The following is a 16526-nucleotide window of genomic DNA, read 5'->3' on the forward strand; positions in this document are numbered from 1 at the left end:
GAGAAAACATATTTGCACAAGTTTCTACAAACTCTCTCTTGCTAATTGGGAAGGGTTTCCCATATTGGTTCCTCAATTCAACCCACATTTTTGTTCCACTGGTTTTAGAGATGGAACTACTATTTTGACAATAGCTATGAATCAATAAGGTGATAGCAACTGGCATGTACATAGGCAACAAAAAGGCAGCTCCTCCCTTCAAGGAGTTTATGATCTAATGGGGAAAAACAACACACAAAAGGAGCTGGAAAAAGAGGAATCATGCATTGGGGAGAGAAGCTGTTGGAAACCCAAGGCCCTTCCTCAAAATGGAGAGGCTTCCTCTCAATGGGAGGGGCTCACTAATGGGAGAAAGGGACCAGCCTAGCAGAGGGATGTCCTAAGCAGAGATGGAAGATGAGGAACAGCGATGAAATCAGAAAAGTCAAATACGCAGTCAGGAGGGTACCTTTCTCAATTTTTTTGTCCTTCTTGACCTTTATGTAGCTTTTGACACTGTTTGCTGATCATCTTCTTTGGGCAGTTAGGTGGTGCAATGGACAGAGTTCTGGGCCTTGAGTCAGGATGATTCATTTTTGTGAGTTCAAATTCAACCTGAGACACATAATAGCTGTGTGACCTTTAGCAAGTCACATAATCCTATTTGCCTCCGTTTCCTCTTCTGTAAAATGAACTGGAGAAGGAAATGGCAAACTATGATGAATAGATTTAAGGGATTAAATCTGGCAGATAGAGTGCCTGAAGAACTATTGACAGAGGTTTTCAATATTGTACAGGAGGCAGCAACAAAAACATTTCAAAGAAAAAGAAGAGAAAGAAAGCAAAATGGTTGTCTGATGGGGCTTTACAAATAGCTGAGGAAAGAAGGAAAGAGGAAAGTAAAGGAGAAAGGGAAAGATAAATCTGACTGAATGCAGAATTCCAAAGAATAGCAAGGAGAGATAAGAAAGATTTTATTAAATGAATAATGCAAAGAAATAGAAAAAAACAGTAGATTGGTAAAGAGAAGAGATCTCTTCAAGAAAATTGGAGATATCAATGGAAAGTTTCATGCAAAAATGAGCATGATAAAAGACAAAAATGGTAGGGATTTAACAGAAGTGGAAAAGATTAAAAAGAGGTGGCAAAAATATACAAAAGAAGTATAAAAGAAAGAATTTGACTTCACCAATAACCACAATGGTGTGGTTATCGATCTAGAGCCAGACTTCCTGGAGAATGAAGTCAAATGGGCCTTAGGAAGCACTGCTAACAGTAAGATTAATGGAGGTGGTGGAATTCTAGCTGAGCTATTTAAAATCCTAAAAGATGAGGCTCTTAAAGCATTGCACTTAATATGCCAGCAAATTTTTATAATTCAATAATAGCCACTGGATTGGAAAAGATCAGTATATGTCCCAGTCCCAAAGAAGGGCAATACCAAGGAATATTCAAATTACTGAACAGTTGTGTCCATTTCATACACCAACAATGTTCTGCTTAAGATTCTGCAAGGTATTTTTCAGCAATATGTGCACTGAGAATTACCAGGTGAGCAAGCTGTTTTTTGAGGAGGCAGGGGAACTAACGACCAAATTGCCAACATTTAATGGATTATGGAGAAAGCAAGGGACCAAAAAAACATCTACTTCTGCTTCATTGACTATACTTAAAGCCTTTGACAATATGGGTCATAACAAAATGTGACAAGTCCTTAAAGAGCACCAGATCATCTTACTTGTCTCCTGAGGAACCTCTATGTGGGCCAAGAAGTGAGAGGTAGAAGTGAGCATGGGATGATTGGTAATTGGAAAAGGAGTATGACGGGGCTGTATATCATCACCTTATTTATTTATTTTTTTTGCATAGTATATCATGCAAAATGCCAGGCTGGATGATTCAAAAGCTGGAATTAAGGTTGCGGGGAGCAATATCAATAATCTCAGATATGTAGATGATACCACTGATGGCTGAAAGTGAAGAGGAATTAAAAAGCCTCCTGATGAGGGTTAAAAAGAAGCATGTAAAAGCCGGCTTACATCTTAACATAAAAAAGACAACTTGACAACGGGTCCCATTGCTTCTTGGGCAAACAGAGGGAGAAACAAATGGAAGCACCGGCAGATTTTGTAATCTTGACTGAAAGATCATTGCAGAAGACAAGTGTTGCCACGAAATTAAAAGCAGAGACATCATTTTGCTAACAAAGTTCTGTCTATTCAAAGCTATGGTTTTTACAATAGCAATTTATGGCAGTATGAGTGCTGCAGAATGGACGCTTTTGAATTGTGGTGCTAAAAAAGACTTTTGAGAGTCCCTTTAACAATGAGGAGATTAAATCAGTCAGTACTTAATCACTTAATTAATTACTTTCTTAATTATTTAATTAATTCAGGCTATTCACTGGAAGGTCAAATACCGACACTGAAGCTTAAATACTTTGGCTACATAATGAGAAGGTGTGGCTCATTGGAAAAGACCCTGATATTGAGAAAGATTGAAGGCAAAAGACAAAATGGATGACAGAGGATGAAATGGATAGATACTGTCATGGAAACAACAAACATGCACATGGACTTCAAGAGATAGTGGAGGATAGAAGGCTTGGCATGGTATGGTCTATGGGGTCGCAAAGAATCAGACAAGCGAATTACTGAACAAAAACAATGATCATCCTCTTCTCCTGGATCTTCTTCCAGTCTATGCTCACTAACTATGGGTACCCCTCAAGGTTCTTCCATGGGCCTTCTTCTCCCTTTATTTTAATTCTCTTAGTGATTACACCAGCTCTTATGAATCTATTTAGTCTAATATCACATCTCTGTTGACTTCTAGTCTCTTATCACCAACTGCTGATTGGATATCTCAAATTGGATGGCTCATAGATATCTTAAAATCAAAGTGTCCAAAACTGAAATGATTGTCTTTTACTCCAAACTCTCCCCTCTTCCTAACTTCCTTACTATTGGCGAGAACATCGTCATCCTTTCAGTCACTCAAGCTTACAACAAACATGTCATCTCTTCTCACAGGCTCTCACCTCATGTACCCAGTCTCTTGCCAAGTTCTGTCATTTCTACCTTTTCAACATCCCTCTTAATGTCTCCTTTCAGAGAGACAGATAGAGATCATTGTCCAACACTTTATCCACCTAGTTGCCTCTAACCAGACCACAGATATGTAGATTTGGGATAGCTGGAACTAGAAATGGATGAGACCATTAAAGGAGGGAGTACAGAGAAAGAAGAATGTTGAGGGGAGAAACTCTCAACAGTAACATGAGAGGGAGAATCAACACTAAAAGTTTGGGCAAAGGAATCTAGTGCAGGAGAAAAAGAAAGAGGGTACAGAAAAACAGGAGGAGATTCAGGGTGATGTGATTGCAATATTGGACATAATAGAATTCTCATACCATGAGAAAATCCTTTTCTGTTTGTTATCAGTTCAGACCACTGGCCAAGTTATTCAACTGATGTCTAAGTCATGGGGCAAGTCTATGACGATGGCTTTCAATTATGCTGCTCAGTCTGCCCAGCCATTGTGGCCTTATGTGCTCCTGATTATATAAGGGATTTAAGAAGAGAGTGTACAAATCCATCTTTGCTGCAAGAACTAATAAGAATAAATATTATTTTTTATATTTATTTATATATATTTATAGCATATATTTATATATATATATATATCACTTTATATATATATATATTTATAGCATATGTTTATATATATATCACTTTAAGTTTTGCAAAGTACTTTGCAAATATTATGTCACTTTACCTTCTGAACAGCCCTTGGGAGGTAGCTGCTGTTACTATATCCATTATACAGATGATAAAGAATGTGAAACAGACAGAGATTAAGTGATTTTCCTAGGGTCACATAGTGTCTGGGTTCAGATTTGAACTGAGGTCTTCCTGACTCCAGAAACAATACTTTATTCACCTAGCTGCCTTAACTAGACCACTTGCTTCACCAACGGTGAGCCAGCAGAATCATCTTCAGATATTAAGGCAGCATGTATATAAACATATATAAACAGCTACAGTTTTAGAATGAAATGTGAAAGGATAGTATCTTACCTTCGTGTTCTCAACATTGTTCCCACTGTTCAGCTGAAGCTCAACTTTGTTTTGATTTTAGGAATGAAAGGGTCATTATTAACACACATCTCCCACAGACTGCAAATCTTAATTAAGATAGAAATACTTTAATATCCCACATCCTTAACATTAACCATTAAATGGTTTTTTTGTTTTCTTTTTACCCCCTAAGGGATACTTTTAATAAGAAGAATGTAAGTCAAAGTTTTCCAGATGTTACTTTTCTGAGGCGTCTCAGCTTGTACCCATAAACCATCTGGTAGCCACAACAGCTGGATTGTGTCCAAATGTGCATGCAGGTAAAGGGATATTACTTGAAGAAAATGAAATGATCAGTTATTTGTCAACTGAGCTTGTGACATTGTTTAACTAGCTGTTGAAGTTAGCTCTCAACATTAGGAATAGGTTTTCAAAGTCACATAGTCAACTCTCAATTATCTGTATGTGACCTAGATAATTTAAAAGTGCCCCTACCTCTGATGTCAATGATATTTGACTGTGATTTGTAATTCTCTGCTTTATTTTAATTCCTAATTAACCTTTGACTAAAATGAAATTTCTTATTCTGTTTACAAGGGACAATCTAGACCAGTGGAGAGAAGTTATAAGGAAACAGGTTTTGACTCCAAATAAGGAAAAAGTTCCTAACACAGTCACCTGAAAATGGATTAGGCTGTCCTGTTAGGTAGTGAGTTCCTCATCATTGCAGGGATTCAAGCAGAGGCTGGGTTCTCCAGCTTTTGATCTTGCCCTTTGTCTACTGAAGCCTAAACCCTCTCTGCCATACTAATTAGACTAGCCTTCTTTGACCCTCAAGACATTCATTGATCTCCCCAATTGATTTGATCTAGCATTCTGATAAATGTATGCCCCTAGTCATTTAGGGCTTTCAGAAAGGATTGACCTTGTACCTCATACACGACTGGTTTCATACCATAGTGGAGCTGCCTTATATAAAACATATAGAGGAGGTTGTAGAGGATTTTCAATGAATCAGTGTTGTGATATGACTGCCTATTGGATAGAAATAGTGCCCAGACTATAGGAGGGATCTTGCACATGATAGGTACTTAATAAAAGTTTAGATTCAGAGATATAAGAGATCTTCCAAGTCTATCTACTTCAATCTCCTCAATCCAAAAAATGGGGGTGCCCAGTCAAGTGAATTACCCAAGGTCACACAGATGGTAAGTGGCAGAACCAGAGTCTGAACCCAGGTAGGTCCTCTGATTCAAAGTCCATCTCTCTTTCCACTATGCCACACAAATAAATGTTGGTGGAATCATCAAATCACATTCATCCATTGGGAAGGAAGCTGGGTTAGATGACCTCTCAAATATCATCCAACTCTCAAGGTCTATAACTCTACATTCCCCATGTTGCCCAGCCAATGATGGATGAACATGTCCAAGAAAAGTCCCAGAGGGTGGAGGGGATACACTTTTCCTGCAGTGGTTTGCCCACATCACTCATCACTCTGATAGAACTGCACACAGGGTCAAGAAGACTAAAAGAGGAGGACACACAGGAACCCAAATCCAGGACCACCCACACTCTATTAATGGAGTCGTCTTTCATCATCAGGGCCTCACATCTTTGAACTCCCGCTGATTCTGCTGAGGCTGGGAGGAATCATTTCTTACTATGAAGGGAGTGCTATAAGAGTGCATGAATGGTGTCAATGAGATTACAGATCAGTGTTATTAACTGCACTTAGTAAAAAAAAAATAGTCATGAGATGCTTATTACAAACTGAAAGGCATGCATGGCTTAGTTGATGGAGTGCTGACCTTGGACATCAGATTTCCTGGGTTCAAGTTGGACCTTTCACCCCAGGAAACATATCTAACTTCTCAGGGCCCTTTAAGGCTTTAAGACTATAAGCTGGACAGCTATTGTTGATTATCTAAAATCATAGGTCTAGATTCCCCTCAAAGAAGGACTAATTATCTTATAGGGGTACCTAGAAATGAAAAACACCTTACAGTTCATCTACTCCAGAAGTTCTTAACCTGGCATATACAAATTTGTTTATAAAAATATTTTTATAATTGTCAATATAAATTATTTCCTTTATAAGCCTATGTATTTTATTTTATACATTTAAAAGCATCATTTTGAGAAGGGGCTCATAGGCTTCACCAGACCCCCTCTAAAGGATATCCATGATGCAAAAAAAAAATCAAGAATGTCTAGTTTAGTCCAATAATTTTATTTAACAGATGAGGAAACTGGACTCCCAGAGATGAAATTATTTGTTTAAGGTCATATAGATGGGTGGTGAAAGAATGGTGTTATGAACCAGTCGTATGACTCACTTCAGTCTTCCTTTTACTCTAGCATCTTAAATTGGGAAGAAGTTTCGGAGATCATACAACTAACCAATCTTCACTGGAAACCTGAATTTCATCTCTAACAAGTGTCCTGTTTTGTCCTGTAAAAATTCATTCATCCCAACCCAGGGACAGGCTTGCCTGGTAGGCAGCTGCATTACTAGTCATGTATGAAGTGTAAAGTCAATACTTACTGAAAACACCACAATCGCATTGGCAAGCGCTTGGCAGAATACTGGATCGACTCCGCTGGGGAGGTCAATCAATTTCTTGAGGGTTGAAGGTCTATTAGTATGGCAGAAAGAGTTTCAGCTTCGGAAGGAGCTAGATGAAGGACAAGATCAAATGCCAGAGTCCCAGTTCACCAGGCGCTGTCTGAGCTCAGAAGACTGCTGAGCAAATGATGTGGAAGCTGTACCCACCGGTCATGTATCTTCATCCTGTTCACTGCCTTGTAGCTGGTACAGTGGGTGAAGGCAGACATAATTCAGCCTCTGCTTGAAGACATCCATTGATGAGAAACTCAGTTTCCTGAGGTAGCTTCTTCTGTTTTCATTAATTTCTAACTCTTAGAAAGTTCTCTTGTTTATTTTGTTTGTTTTGGGTTTGTTTTTTTTTGGTCTGAACCTGTGATTTCATTAGGCTAGAGACTATGGAAACTAACTCCACCAATGAAGATGTCCATTCTTTTGACCTGGAGACTTAGGTTCTCAAACAGATCATCAATCACTAGAAGCAGCTAGGTGGTGCAGTGGAGAGAGACTGGACCTGATGCCAAGAGTTCTGAGTTCAAATTCATCCTCAGACACTTACTAGCTGTTTGACCCTAGAAACCTCTGTCTACCTCAGATCCTCCACTGTTAAATATGGATAATAATAGTACCTACCTCCCAGGATTGTTGCAAGTATCAAATGAGATAATATTCGTAAAGCACTTAGCATAGTGATTGTGGCACTTAATCAATATTTGTTTCATTCCTGATCTCATCCATGTGGGTATTTTTTCCAGTTATGCTAATTGCAAGCCATTCATGCCTGCTAACTCTTGACCTCTGCAGAGGGTCCACCCAATGCCCCAGCGGAGCTTCCTTGCTTTTCCCTAATATTGCAAGCATAACAGTGGAACGCATGTCTTTTAGCCTGCTCACACTCACTATGCACCAATCTATTGACCTCTAAATGGCATTCATTTTTAATTCTTTGTTGTCTGGAATGTTCTATAACTTGCAACAGCATTGTTAGAATATGTGTATTAAAAAAGTAGTCCTTTGTTTCTAGGAGTTTGTAGTCATTAAAGAAGCCTTACAATTTTCTAATAATAACCCAGTCTGATTCTGTTGTCCTATTTAATTAAATTAATTATATGTTTGGCAGGCCCTGCAAATGGACAATGATTTAGGCCTGTCTGTCTATTTATTTATCCATCTACCTGGTGAGAAATGTGTGTGTGTGTATGTGTACACAAACTCTATTAGGCCATCCATTTAACTCCATATCATAATCTGAAAAACACATTCTTCGTCCATTTGGTTTTTCCTTTGAGGATGATTAGGCCAAAGTTTTTTTTTTTTTTTAATGATTGCGAATCTTTTTCAAGAGGTTTAGTGAAACTCAGTTTTTTGACACAACCAGTTCAATATCATCTGCAAACAGGACTATTTAGAAGTCTTCACCATCTACAGGGAATCCCTCTTCATTTTGGACTCTGCAGTAATGTCTTTCCATGTCAAGGGGGAACAACTGTGGTAAAAATACATACATATATATATGTATATATATATATATATTTCTCCGTTTTAGATGGGAATGAGCATTTATATAGCACCTACTATATTCTAGGCACTGTGCTAAGCAATTTATAAATACTATCTCATTTGATCCTTATAATGACCAAAAGGAATAGGTGCTGCTATTATTCCTGTTTTACAGTTGAGGAAACTGAGATAAACAGAGGTTAAGTGACTTGCCAAGGTCATATAGCTAGTCAGAGGTTGAATTTGAACTCAGGTCTTCCTGACTCCAGGCCTCTATCCTCTGTGCCACCTAATGACCAAAAGACTTCTTAAGAAATTTCCACCCAAACAGCAATAAAACTATGCATACCCTTGGACCTAGCAATACCATTTTTATGTCTGTATCCCAAAGAGATCATAAAAATGGGGAAAAGACCCACATGTACAAAAATATTTAGACCTAGGACCTAGCAATACCACTTCTAGGTCTGTAACCCAAAGAGATCACAAAAATGGGGGAAAGACCCACATGTACAAAAATATTTACAGCAGCTTTTTTTGTGGTGACCAAGAATTGGAAATTGAGGGGGTGCCCATCAGTTAGGGAATGGCTGAACAAATTGTGGTATATGAATTTAATGAAATACTCTTGTTCCATAAGAAATGATGAGCAGACAGACTTCAGAAAAACCTGGAAAGACTTCATGAACTGATGCTGAGTGAAGTGAGCAGAACCAGGAGAACATTGTTCACAGGAACAGCCACATTGTGTGATGACCAACCTTGATAGACTTAGCTCTTCTCAGCAATACAAGGATCTAAGAACAACTCCAAAGACTCATGATGGAAAGTGCTATCCACACCCAGAAGAAGAATGATGGAGTCTGAGTGCAGGATGAAGCACCTATTTACTCTTTTTGTTATTATTGTTGTTTCTTCTTTCTCATGGTTTTCCCTATTGGTTCTAATTCTTCTTTACAATTTGACTAACAGAAAAAGAATTTTAAAAAGAAATTTTCATTAAAATTTCAAAGAATATTGTATAATTTTGATGTATGCATATGAGAAACTTTTGAGGAAAAGAACTTTCTAGGTGCAATTTTGCTCTATTAAACAAAAAGTTAATTTTTAATTAACAAACAACAAAAATAATCACAATAACATCATGCATCCTTTTGCTTCTTCAAAAGGGATTCTGGGATATGTGGTATTTTCTTTTCCTCTATCTGGCCATGATTCTAATCAGAAAAGAAAAGTATTCTCTTTAGATGGGAATGTTAGTTTATATTAATCAGAGCTGTGGATTTTTTCTCAGTCTCCTTTTGTTTAGTATTATTAAGTTCTGATTTCTGCCCCCTCCCCCAAGCCTTTGATATATTCCTCTCAGATATCTTGTAAATTGATCCCTCAAAGCTCTTATAATTGTGTGGCTTCCAGCATGGACCTTGACTTTGTATACTTGGCCTAATCTAGCTATTTTCCCTGTCTTTGTTCACTATAAAAACATTTCTACCTCCTCTAGAATCACATCTGGGATTATGATGTTCAAGTCCACATATGATGACTCTGTCTTTGATGGTAAAAGAAATTTGTTACAGCAGACTGTATGTCTTTTCCGTTTTTCTTCTGCCTGCATACCTCCTTCCCTTTTCATCCTTAAATGACCTTAGGATGCTTTTCTTTGCTTCATTAGATCTCTCATTAAGCTTTCTTTATGCTAGTTTTACCGTCCACTGCTTTTTTGCTGCTTTATGAGCTGCTGCTGCTGATAATTTTACATCATCTTTCTCCATAAGATTTTACAAACAAGCTTATATTCTAAGCCAGTGTTGCTCCGGTGGCCATATCTTTCTGTCTGGCAAGTGAATCAAATACATTCCACTAAGGTACTTTTAGTCTCTTTTGGTTTCCTTATTATAGCAATTTATTTACATCAATTAAACTTCTGTAGGAAATTAATGTACGTCTGGGTCCTTTGAAGTCCTGCTCTGATTTTTCACTGTACCGTGGAAATGACCCTGGGTCCTTAAAGACCTTTCCAGAGAGTCATCAACTCTGTCTGGTGCCACTATGCTGGGAAGGTTTTAAGCATGGGCCGAGAATTGGGTTGTTCCTTTTCTTTTCTTTTTTAAAAGCCAATCAAATTAATACAGAGAGGGTCATCATCAGTGGATTCACTTCTTGGTGGCAATTTACAAAGCAATAAACCATGCTGTCTTTTTTTTTTGACCTTTTTTTAGGGCAATTGAGGTTAAGTGACTTGCCCAAGGTCACACAGCTAGTTTTTGTGTTAAGTGTCTGAGGCCGAATTTGAACTCAGGTCCTCCTGACTCCAAGGCCGGTGCTCTATTTACTGCACCTCCTAGCGACCCCTAAAACCATGCTGTCTTAAAAAAGCCTTCTTTATTAGGCAGTGTCTCCCCTGGGCTACTCTCCCAAATTAGCACCCACAGATTTGCGGATGATTGTTACCACCCATTCACCTCTGTTTCTGGGGTGTGTGTGATTACTCTCACAAGTCTGAGGATATTCTGTTGGTCTATATTCTTAAAAGTTCTAAAAACCCGCCAGTAAGTTGTCCTTTAATAGTCAGCCAGTAGATATAATTAGCTCTAAGAAAAGACTTTTATTATGACAGCATAGTAAGAACAGGAGCTACAAAATGTCAAACTTGGGGTGAATTCTCCCGCAGATTAAACACAACATCTTTGGGAAGAATAGACTGAAATTTAGAGTACCCTGGTAATGAGTTAGGCCCCTAGGGAACACATATAGCTAAGGCAACTGAAGCTTCTGGCATTTTAGGACCTTGCCACTGCTCCTCCCTGGGCACAAGGTCTCTGCTGTGTTGATCAATTGACTGGACTCCCTGGTTCTATTCCCTTTCATACTTCAACTCTCAACTGTGAGAACCACTTCTCTCTTGATTAATTGGTTCTTTTCTCTGCTGCCAGAGCTCCTGCTCCTTGAGACTATTTCCTGCTCTGAAATCCCTGGGTCTGTGTATATCTACTCTTTTAGAATGTGCTGTCTCCTGCTATATCAGTAGGACCACTGTACGATGCCATCAATGACCAATCAAGGTTGGAGGAGAGAAAATTTCTCCCTTTCTCCCCTCTCCCTATCACATTTTGTTAGAGCTTTAGGGGCCACACTCAACAAAGCTAATTCCTGCCTCAAACAGTGCCTGGACTCTTTAGAATTAGTCTTTTAAGAATCACCAAAGGCATGGCCAATATTTTGTCAACTACAAGAAAGCTCTTTCTTCCCCCTTATTTTCATCAAATGCAATTTCTTCATGTTTTGTAAAGGAATTATGGGGCACATATTACTTTAATATATCACCTCTTCTTTACCTGTCTCTATCTGTGATTATATCAACTAGACGAGAGAAAGGAACAATCCCCTCCTCTCCCCACTACATTTATATTGTATTAAATCTGATGCTAATGTTTGATGACACAATCATGTATCAGAGTATTCCAAGCTCTGACATAGAAATAAATGGCCTATGGAACAGAGTAGAAGAAGTAACCAAGGCTGCAGTTTTTACTAACTTTGTGAACCACATTGATCATCCTCAAAGATTAGTAGAGGCACCTATTTCAGAAGATTTTTTCAAGGAGCTGAAATAGGAATGTTGATGTGACCAAGCCAGAACATTTCAGTGGGCCTCTGTGGCAGCCCTGGCAAGCCCTCAGCTTGGGACTCTGCTTGTTACCAACAATTCACCTACTCATGACAGACCTTTGATGTTGGTGACCAGGAATCTTTCTTTGAATGCCTTCCCCAACCCCTTTCTCCTAGACTCATGCCACTGCTATCTTAAGCTAGGCTTTCCCTGCCTCAAGGGAAGATTATGATTTTCTGTAGACTGAGTATTTCTCCAATTGTCTTTCAGAACCCAACACATTTGTTCAAACTTCCCAATGGGCAACAATTGTAATGGCAAGGCTGTCTGACTTGTCACCAATAGAGGGCACCAAAGAACATGGAACGGATGTTTCCGAACTAGAAAAGAATCATACAAGACAAAGAAAGTTACTGAGTCCCCAGGCTAAGACAGCAGTGATCCTGGCATCCTATAAAACTTGGAATCCATATAGACTTTTTTTTTTTTTTGGCCAGGTGATCAGAGCACTTGTCAGTGTTTCTAGCCCAGTGTAATTTTTTGTGACATTTTCGACCTCTACATCAGATATTCTGCAGAGATAGAACAGTATTGTTGTTAACAAATACAATGTTCTCTTGGAAGACCCAAGGTCCCTTTTGCGTTATTCTGTCTGGTAGGTTGGGCTGGCCACTGAGCTACTCACTACCTTATGGATGAAAGACTCCCAGGGGTCAAAATGGAGGAGTTTCTAGAGGAGCTACAGAAAACTTTCCACGGACTTTGCCAACTAAAATCCTATCTTCTGCAGGAAGCCATTCTCAAACTCAAATCCCTCTTAATTCTAGTGCCTTCCCTCTCTTCCCCCCCCCCCCCCCATATAGCTTATGTGTTTGATTGTTGGCATTAGATTATGAGTTCCCTGCGGGCAGGGACTGTCTTTTGCCTCTTTTTATATCTCCAGTGCTTAGCACAGTGCCTGACTTGTAGTAGGTACCTAATACATGTTTATTGGCTGAATGAATTAATAAATGCAGGCAGGTAAAGAGTCACATACATCCACAGTCATCCCAAATGGGTTCATATAAGCCTCTCCACTCCAAGAATCTACCAAAGCTATAGTATTTCCTATGAGGTTGAACTTGGGGTCTGATCTAGAAGGAATCTGAAATTTCTATAGCAGTTCTTATCTTCTGTTAGATCCTGAAAACATACTAGTTCTGTAGCTCTAATCTAAGGGTTATGCAGAAAGTGTCTCCCTTGGTCTGGTAAAGACTAAGGGCCCCTTCTTAGAATGTTTTTTTAATGTACAAAATGAAATCCATGGTGTTATAAAGGATATCACTTATATTCAAATAATTTTTTTAAACTACCCAATTCATAGACCTTCTGAGATCTATCTTTAGACTCTTTGGTCAGTACATGTATCCACTCACCCAAAAGAATCTCTGGTTTACAAAGTCAAAAAGAGATGGATTAAGGAAGGGAACAATAAAAAAAAAAAGAATTGGTTCTGGAGAGAGGGGACCTGAGTACATAGGATGGGGAAGACTCTCCTCTGATGCTATCTGGAAAAGTCACTAATCCTCCCTAAATATCAGGCTTCCTCATCTGTAAAATGGCTAGATGGCCCCGAGATCCCTTCCAGATTTAGATCTTGGACCCTACGAGGAGTGCAGTGAGGTTGTTCTGGAAAGGGAAGGAGTGAAAGGCTTTGCTTTCTCCTTACCTGTGGTGGCAGGTTGGTTGGCCTGTGAATGACTCTCAGTCTGGCTAGAATGCTGTGATTGAATGATGAGGACATGTTATTCAGAGACTGTTCTTGTCATGGATCTACATATTGGGTAGAGTGGGGAAGTGCTGAAAGTTCTCCCACAAGATAGGTAGTGTAGAAGTGATCGGTCTCGATAATATTCTCATTTGTTCCTGGGATCCCTCCCAGAATATCAGAGTGGTTTGAGTCATCTTCCGGTACCTATAGTAGCACCAAGAATTTTCTAAATTGTAGAAATGTCATTTGACTGTAAGGAGATGCCGTTCTTGGCCATAAGTGGTAGCCTTGATGAGAGAGGAAATTTAGTCTCAAAAACAAAGTATCTTCTATGTACGCTGCCTCTTATATATCAGAGAACCTGCAGTAGGCTCCATGGCAGCTACAGTAGCCTACTTTCCAAAAGGACACATCATCTGCTCTTGAGGAAGGTGTGATCTTAGATGGATTGCCACACCTGTGGTCATACCTGAAAGTCCCTTTGTCCTGGGTTGTGGGCACTCCACCATTTAAGACCTTAGATATGTTCAGTCATGACTTTTGGTGGTCATCATTATGACATGACATTGGTTGAAGTCTGTAGATTCATAGACTATCAGGGTTGGGAGAAACCTTAGAAATCAAGTCTAGTCCCCTTGTTTTATTTTATTTTATGTATCATATATGCCTTTTGATTTGTTTTAAACCATAGCTGTTTGCTGATATTCATTTCCTACATAAAGATCCCTCTCCCTTATAACAAGGAAAAATATAGTGAGGACAACTTACTGACACAGGAAATATATCTAATGGTTAATGTAACATTTTGCAGCCATCACCTCCCACCTCTCTGCCAAAAGGGAAGACACATTTGTTTTCTTCAACCAAGACCAGCGATTCATTTAATCTGAATAGATTTGCCTCTTAGTGTTGTCTTTATTTACATTATGGCAGTCATTGATTATAACATTTTCTTTTGCTCTCTTCACTTTGCATCAGTTCACACAAATCTCGCTATGTTTCTCTGAATTCCTTGTATCTGTACATTTTTATGGTACAAAAATAGGTCCACAGATCTAGAGTTAGATAGGAACATCTGGTCTAACTTTCTGCTTTTATAGATGAAAAAACTGAGATGCAAGGAAATTAAATGACTTGCCCAAATCTTAGAGGTAGTTTGAGTCAGAGTTAGGATGTAAATGCAGGCACTTGGACTCCAGGGCCAATGCTCAGTACCTCATTGTCTCTAAATTTCATTACGTTCATAAACCACATCTTATTCAACCATTCTCCAACTAATAAGCACCCATTTTGTTTCAGTTGCTTATAACACACGAAAGTATAGTCACCGATATTCAGTTATATATGGAAGCTTTCTTCAGTTTTTGGCATCCTTGGTATTGAATTTTGAGTAAAGAACTCTCTATGTTAAAGGGTATGAACACAACTATAGGGTCTTTTCTAGAATAATTGATATTTCCTGCCCCCAAACAGTTGGGCAGTTCCACTAATGGCAATCTAGTGTACCTAACTTCCCAGTTTCTCCAACACTGACTTTTTGTCATTTATCATCTTTATCAATCTGATTGTATATAAAATTGCAAATCTACTGTGCACAACAAGACTTAAGTTCTTAACTTCCCTTTATTACTAATTACCTGTCTGGTCTTGAAAAGGGTAAAAAGGTAACCTTCATGGGCTTTAGTTATCTCATCTGTAAACCAAGGGGTTGGATTATATAACTTCTAAATATATGACCCTCTGTACTATGAAACTTACCTAGTATTTGAACCTATGTCTCCCAACTACTGTTCTATGGATTCATGTAACAGATGGCCTTGACTGACTTGTGTCCAGGAAAAAATAAAACCACACAAATTCTTCCTGCTGATCTCCACTCAGTGCTCAGTAGCTGAACTAGGATATAGCATTCAGAAACATCTATGAGTGGTGTCATGGAGTTCTTTGGATGTCAGAGAGTTCTTAAGACAATTTCCAAAAGTAATGTGCAAATTCATCTGTGGTTTGGAGTCAGGTTCTCATGAGAGGCAGTTCTGAATCAGAGCAGACACACAACCACATAAAGGAGAAAAAAGACATTTAGACAGATGGGATCCTACTCTGGGGAGCAATTACCACGTAGCCAGCCATGTGGCCTGACATGCTGAGTCCCCCAGTTCTAGCATCAAGGAAGAAAAAGGCTGGAAGGTGAGCTAAACCAGGCGGTGATGAATAGAATGTCAGGACAGATGAACATCTGGGGAGGTTTAATAAGGAGGAAATGTAGACCTCCCACACAGTAGCACCTTTATGAGCTTTGATTATACACTGAGGTATAGAGAATAATAAGAGTTGGTCATGCTGCTAAATAATAACCCTGCTTCATAAAACCCAACCTCCTTTAAATCGTTCCCTCTTCAGGGTTTAAAAAGCCAAGTGTTGCGTGAAGAGGCTCAGTGTGACAGGGGAAACCAGTAGACTCCATCATGTCTTTTTGGTAAATTGGCTCTAGCAAGGGGAGTTTCTGGCTAAGCATTGTCCTCCCACTGCTCCTATATGGCCCACTTCAGTTCCATTTAGTTCAAGGAAATTCAATTCACCCAATATTTCCTTAACTCCTGCTGTATGTAATGTGCTCTGATGGGTGCTGAAGATGCAAAGATGAAATAAGACATGTTATCTGCCCTCAAAGAGCTTCAAGTCTAGAGGAAGAAATAAGTAAGATAAAGCAAAAGGAAGGTCCAAAGTGCTGGGAAAATGAGGAGAGTTTGCTCCCACCTGGGCTCACTTTCTCCCAAGAGGTTGGAGCATTAAGAATATATCTGCCCCCACCCCCTGACCCCACCACTTTCCAAGGCCCTTTGAAAAAACAGAATGAAAAACTAAGCAATAGCTCATGGGAATGACCTGACAAATTTTACTTGCATTTGCAAGAACACGCACAAACATTCTGGGCTTCTAGTGCTTTAGTCTTAGAACTTAGAAGGTTAGGGAAGGAAGGGAGAGCAGGGGAGAGAGAGA

This window comes from Petaurus breviceps, unplaced genomic scaffold (assembly GCF_028583685.1).
Source record: "Petaurus breviceps papuanus isolate PSGF00001 unplaced genomic scaffold, PetGlider_PUasm1.0 186, whole genome shotgun sequence".
Taxonomy (NCBI): domain Eukaryota; kingdom Metazoa; phylum Chordata; class Mammalia; order Diprotodontia; family Petauridae; genus Petaurus; species Petaurus breviceps.